Here is a 7,481-nt window from a genome sequence, read left to right as displayed (position 1 = left end):
AGTCTGCGGACTTCCGCCCGGAAAGCCCCTGACGTGCAGCGCCGCGCCGTGCTCCGCCCCAGGTCTTCCCGCGGGCTTGCCTGAAGGGACCTGAAATTGACCCTTCAGGGAAAAAAGCTCGTGCCGAGCCGAGGCCGAGGAGAACAGGAAAAAGAAGCGGTCGGGCGCTGGAAAGGAACTGCCTGGAGACTCGCTGCGCAGGCGCACCCCTACCGTAACGGTGTGGGTGCGTTGGTGCAGGGACTCTCTGGTTCTGAGAGATGATTTTCCTGGAAAAGAGACGCGGGCGGGCAGCAGAATGGGCGTGGTTGGACCGGTTTCCCGGTTTCCCAGGAGCCTGGGAAAGCCACTGCCTCCTTCTGGGCACTCTGAGAGTGGCCTGAGAATTTGCTTTTCAGGAGTGTGAACCCAGTCGCTGTGTGATATATATGACCACCATCTTAGCCAAAATACCAAAAGTAGCATCACCAATAGAGGGTAATCAATCATATGCCTCCTGATGTCATGCACTTGGAAAAAGGAACATCACCTGTATAGTCTTCCTGGAAAAAAAATGTTTAACCCGAATCTAACCACGAAGAAATACTTAGATGTATTATTCAAAGTATAAGGCAGTCTATGACATCTGGCCTGGACTCCTGCAAAATGCCAATGTTATGAAAGACAAACAGGGCATTATATTCTTGTGTGTGGTACAAAACATGCAAGGTATGTATCTAATTTATTGTTTAACAAACAATAAGAGATATCTGCATGTATATCTTAACAAGAGAACATAATTAAACCAAAAACTTAGAATGAGAATTAATCATCTTTGAGTACCATTTTATGCAGAAGTAATTTTAGCTATCAAGGCCAAAGTATCTGAATCCTTTTCTCAAACCCACTAACGCATAATGTTTTTCATACCATCCCCTAAACAACATTAGATCCATACCCTCAAGTGATTCAACATGAATTACTGAGCAATGGGCAAGTCTTTTGTGATAACTGAGCCCTGGATCCTAACATAAATATGCAGTGTCACCATGAATAAAACCTGTCCCAAAGGCAAGTAGCTACACTAATTCTTCAGAACCTTCTAAATCAGCAGCCTGAACTCACACTTGGGAATGGAAAACCAGAATTCATCTGGGAATTGTTAAAGGTATTGGAGTAAAGTTAAGAAAGAATTATGAGTTAGAACACTAATCATACAGTCAGCCAATAGTGAATTTTAGCCAAGGATGGCAGCATCAGGGCTTCTTAATTTACATATGGCCATAAAGCTTATAGAATTTAAAGCAGTCGTTCTAAGAAGTTAAGAGCAGTAATTCTCAACTTTGGCTGCAAATTAGAATCATAGGAGCAGTTTTTCAAAGTTCTATTGCCCCTTCCCCAAGACCTATTAAAGCATAACTTCTTAGGATGGGATTCCAATGTGCAGCCAAAGTCAAGAACAAGGGGTCTAGACAAGGAATTGCTAAACCTGTTAGAGTCATCTGCAGGATGACTAACCTGGACATAAATATCAGGTTGAACAATATCAGGTGGTCACATATACCTGGATACACCTCTTTCCATGAAAAAGGAGGGCTCATCTCCCACCTGTTCTAAAGACTTTCACTCTTTAATATCTTAAGGTATTTAGTATTGTAGCTCTCTATGAATTGGATGATATCTGGGTTACCTAAAAGACTTACGTAATGCCAGCACTGCTTCAAAAGATCATCCTGGAAATGAAAGGCATTCAAAAGTGGAGGAGAGGCATGTCCCCTAGATCAGACATTACTAGCTAGATAAGTCTGCTGAAAAGTTATATATGTGTGTATACATCTGATGCCTTCCAGAGTCATATATGTTATCCTTAGATCAAAAACAAAGATTATGTCTTGATTGATCTTCACTTTCATTTGCCTCCATTGGCATAAGTAATCAATGGTTAGCTATACTTGATGACTTACTATGTTAGATCTATACATCTTTAATACAATGGGTAAGTTTTTTAAAATTCCTATCAATATTTACTTTTTTTTACATTTCATAGTCCACCCTACATTTTTAAACTTTTAATTTTGATATAGCTGTAAATTCACATGCAGTTATGAAAAATAATACAGAAAAATTCCATGTACCCTTTACCCAGTGTCTCTCAATGGTAACATCTTGCAAAACTGTAGTACCATATCACAACCAGGATATCGACATTGATACAGTCAAGATACAAGACACTTCCATCTCTAAGGAACCTTTATGCTGCCCTGATACAGCCACACCTGCTCCCCTCCTGCTCGACTCCCTCATCCTGGACCACTGGCATCCACTTACCTGTTCTCTATTTCTATAATCTGCGTATGTAGGTCTTTGCGTGGACATGTTTCATTTCTCTCAGGTTAAGACTTAGGAGTGGAATTGCTGTGTCATCAGGTAAGTATGTGTTTAAATTTAAAATAAACTTCAAAACTGTTTTTCCAAAGTGGCTGTGCTATTTTACATTCCCACCAGCAAAGTATGAGAGATTCAGCTGTTCCGCATCCTCAGCAGTACTATCAGTTTTTGTTTTAATGGTTATGCTAGTGGTTATGTATTAGTATCTCATTATGAGTTTTAACTTCCACTTCCCTGATGACTAATGATGTTGAGTATCTTTTACATGATTATGGGCCATTTGCAACTGTTTTTATTTGTTCTTTGTTTTGCTTTGTTCTTTATAGAGGGGTTTTTTTTTTCACTTCTCTGGTTGTTGTTTTTCAATTACAGTTTACATTCAATATTATTTTGTATTAGTTTCAGGTGCACAGCAAAGTGGTTAGACAGTCATATCCTTTACAAAGTGTCCCCCTGATATTTCAAGTACCCATCTGGCACCCTACATACTTATTACAATATTATTGACTATATTCCCTATGCTATACTTACCACTTCTCTGGTTTTAATGGAGTATTTTATATGATTATATGTTATCTTCTCTCTTGTCATATCATTTAAACTTCTTTTTTAAAAAAACTTTTTTAGTGATTGACCTAGGATTTACAATATACACTTTTGCCCATTTTTTAAAATTGAATTATTTGTCCTATTATTAAATTATAAGGATTTTTATACATCCTAAATAAAAATCTTTATAAAATATGTGTTTTGCAAGTATTTTCTCCCAGTATTTTCACTTACCTTTTCATTTTCGTAACCACATCTTTTGAAGACCAAAGTTATTTTTTATGCAATTCAACTTATACATTTTTTCCTTTATGGTTCATGCTTTGTATGCTATCTAAGAAACTTTTGCCTAATTCAGGGTCACAAAGATTTTCTTCTATGTTTTATTCTAGAAAACTTATGGCTTTTACATTCAGATCCATGATCCATTTCACGTTAATTTTTGTATGTAGTGTAAGATAAGGACTGAGGTTCTTTTTTTACTTACAGATAACCAGTTGTTCTGGTTTCACTTTTTTAAATTTTTAATTATGGTAAAAAAACACACAACGTAAAACTTAGCATCTTAATCATTTTAAGTAGTGTTAAGTACATTCACATTGTTGTACAAATTCTCTCCAGAACTTTTTCATGATCTCAAACTGAAACTCTATGCCCATTAAACAATAACTGCCCCAGTCACTGGCAGCCACTATTCTACTTCCTGTCTTTATGGATTTGACTGTTCTAGGTACCTCAGATAAATGGAATCACATAGAATTTGTGGGTGTGTGTGTTTGTGTGTGACTGGCTTATTTCACTTAGCATAACGTCCTCAAGGTTCATCCATGTTGTAGCATGTGTCAGAATTTCCTTTTTAAGGCTGAAAAATATTTTATTGTATGCTTTTACCACATTCTGTTTATCCATTCATCTATCAAAGAGCACAAGGGTTGCTTACAGCTTTTGGCTATTTTGAAAAATGCTGCAATGAATGGCATGTTCTTTTTAAAGGCTTTTTTTTTTTACCATTGAATTGGCACTTTTATCAAAAATCAATCTATCACATATATGTGGGTCTATTTCTGGATTTTCTATTTTGTTCTATTTATCTATATGTCTATGCTAATGGCATTATCATACTATTTTGAGTACAGTAGCTTTATACTAAGTTTTAAAATCAGGGAGTCTAAGTTTCCAACGTTGTTCTTTTATTTGTTTCAGAATTATTTTGGCTAATTTAAGTCTTTTGCATTTCCACATAATTTTTTAGACTCAGATAGTCAATATCTACCAAAAAGCTTGCTGAAATTTTGACGGGGTTTATATTGAATCTATACACTAATTTGAAGAAAATAGGTCTTTTTAACAATTATGTGTCTTCGAATCTAGGCACACAGTATATTTTTCCCTTTTTGTATGTTTTCTTTCATTTTTTTCAGCAGTCTTTTAAGGTTTCACTGGACATAAGTCCCACATGTTATGTTAAATTTATCCTTAAGTATTTCATGTTTTCATACTGCTTTGAATTGGTATTGTTATTTTAATTTTATTTTCCAATTGTTCGTTGCTACCTAAGATTGTAATGCCAGTCCAAACAGATGACCATTTCTCTCTTCACTCAACTAGGGCAGGTGGCACAACCATGGGAACATAATTTTCTTTCTTTGCCATTTCTGCTGAATTGTCATTTGTGCAGGGAGGAGTCTGGAACACTATCACTGAGCCACCCAACATTTTGTTTACCTTTGGAGCCTGGCACGGAGGAAAGCAAAGCCATTTCTAAATTGGCATCTTGGTTTTAGTTCCAAAACCCTGGAACAAAGTTTCCTAACTACCTACATTTATTTCAAGACATTAGATTTCATTTTCTTAAGTCAAAAGTTTGGAAACATTATATGTTGCTCTTTTTTTGTTGTTTTGTTTTGTTTTTTGTAGAGTTTCACAGGACATCTAAGCATGTTTCTCTTATGATCACCAATTTCTTCAGATACATTATCCACAGTCAGGAATATTTAGAGGTGGAGTTCTTAGAAATCCTTTAACTTGTGGACCCTCCTACAAAATAATTTCTTCACGATTCACAGTTGAAGGTAAAGACTCTCTTTTGTGTTGGCTGGTGAGAAAATGGAAGAGAGGAAAAGGAGAAGAAAGAACAACAAAACAGGTTCTCTGGTCAAGCACAGAAATTTTGCATCATGAAAGGGCTCCTGGAAAACAGCAAAAAGCCAGCAGAAAGATGTAGTGAAAATTACAAAATATATCATAAGCCATGGTTGGGTAGCTCATTTGGTTAGAGCATCATCCCGCTATACCAAGATTACAGGTTGAATACCCAGTCAGGGCACATGTAAGAAGCAACCAATGAATACATAAATATGTGGAACAACAAATTAATGTTTTGTGCCCCCTCTCTAAAAATCAATCAATAAATAACATTTTTAAAACATGATATATATTTATAAATGATATAGTTTTAAAAAAATTTTAAACATTTTTAAAACTATTTGTATCATTTTAAAAACTATATATATATATATATATATATATATATAGTAACATTTTTAATATATATCATGTTCAGTTTTTCTCCAAGTCAGTATCTAGCAATATGTCAGTTTTTCTGTTAGGGAAAAAGCATCGACAAAACCCTAGCAATCCATTAAAATAATTGTTATGGGATGAGGGGAAGAAAACAACTTCTGAGTCACTTGGATTATCACCCTAACATCTTAGAGAAGTTTTTTTAATGGCTCAGTGAATGAATAAATGTATGTCTTTGCTTGGAGCTTGGTTCTTTTAGCATGTTTCTGCAAATTAAAACTCCTGTGTGTCTGAAAAGAAAGCGAGTAAATTCCAGTGGCCCTTGTTCCCTACAGTTCCCTCAACACATCTATTTTCTTTGACACCAACTATTCTCCAGATCCAAACTCCATCCTCAGCATTACTTATCTTCCCCCAGTCCTTTCAGGAGTACCTCCCGCTGTCAAATCAGATTGCTTTGTTTCCTGCTCTTCTCCTATCCACTCAAAGCCAAATTAAACAAGAAGAAAATCATGCAGTTTTGACACCAAATATTTTAATTAACAAAATATTTATTGAGCACTTACTATGTGCCAGGCCCTCTTCTAGGCACTAGGGGTGGCAGCAGTGAAGCCAGGTGCCTGCCCTTTCATTCTCCTGAGATACAGATAATAAACCAATAAACATAACATGCCCCTGGAAGGTAGGTATGAAGTAAGACAAAGCACAGGCAGGGGAAATAGAGGATAAGTTGGAGGTGGTATAATAGATCGTTAAAGACAGGAAAACAGCCACTTTAATGACACTGCATATAATGATCTGTAAATCCATGAAGGCTGGCACTGCTGTAATTGCCTTTATTTTTTCACCTGGTTGAGGGCTTGAGACAAAGTGAATGTTCAATAAAACCTCTGGCCGCAGTAATATGCAAAAGACCTAAACTCTACACTTGAATTTGAACATGGCCCTGAGGAAGAGGCCACGTAGGCCCTGGAAGCAGGCTGAGGACATCTGGGCAGCAAATTCCAAAGTGTTCTGGAAGCAGGAGGTGAGGAGCTCCAGGAGGGGGTCCCCATGGCCACATGGACTCCTCAGAGGAGGAGAGCCAAAACCGGGCCCTCGGAAACATGGCAGCCAAGGCAATGATTCTGGCCATACCCTGCCCACTAGTGAGGTACTAGGAAGGTCAACGGAATGCTGCTGAGGAATTCGTGCATAAGGAGGGTGGTTTTACCAGCCCTGGAGCTGAGGCCTAGTTGACCATCCATGCCTCCCGACGTTGAACACCCCCTGGGCCATGAGAATACTCACCTCACAAATTCCTGTGATGAGGCTGACACAGTTTGCTTCCCCAACAACCCTTTTTTCTCTGAGGGTCAGGGGCTGCAAGGGCCTGCCACAGACTTGTAGAATAGGGGCTGAAATCCAACCCTCCCTCTGCTCACCAAGTGGGGCTGTTTCGGCCCAGAGGAGTACCTTTTTCAGGTTCACACATGGTGCCATAAAGGGTAGCTGAGATCTGTTGTGGGTCTATTTCCAACTCTGTGGGCATGTGTGATGAGGCTCCACCCGCTGACCCCCCTCAGAGCTCCGGAGCGCCCCTTGTGGTAGACCACGGGGAATTGTTCAGAGGGATTCCCTGAGACCCTTTTCGTTCATGAGACTCTAAAGGAGAGAAGACCCCAGAAAACCACCACTAAGTGTTCAGTTAATAAACACCTTCATAATCCAAGGGTAAATGGCTTACTTTATTGACCTGACTAGGTCTGTGATAAGAATACAGTATGTAATTGTATTCGTAGCCCTGTATCAGTTCTATTTACCTGACAGTCAGAATTAATCAAAACCTATTCTCTCAACTTTCTCGTGGTCATGACAAATAATCACCTGCTCTAAGCAGGAATTAACTAAGAAAATAGATTGGCCATGATTCTCCTTTTGAATGTGAGACAGAAGCTTGGAAATATAATCAAATGCACTGTTATTCTAAGAAATGACAACAAGAGGCAATTTCAAAACAAGCCTCTTGTGAACCGTTGGGCCTTCATGACACAAGAGTGATT

Source organism: Pteronotus mesoamericanus, unplaced genomic scaffold (assembly GCF_021234165.1).
Source record: "Pteronotus mesoamericanus isolate MK-2021 breed Mesoamerican mustached bat unplaced genomic scaffold, CSHL_Meso_final contig_65, whole genome shotgun sequence".
Taxonomy (NCBI): Eukaryota; Metazoa; Chordata; class Mammalia; order Chiroptera; family Mormoopidae; genus Pteronotus; species Pteronotus mesoamericanus.
This window is presented reverse-complemented; position numbering follows the sequence as displayed.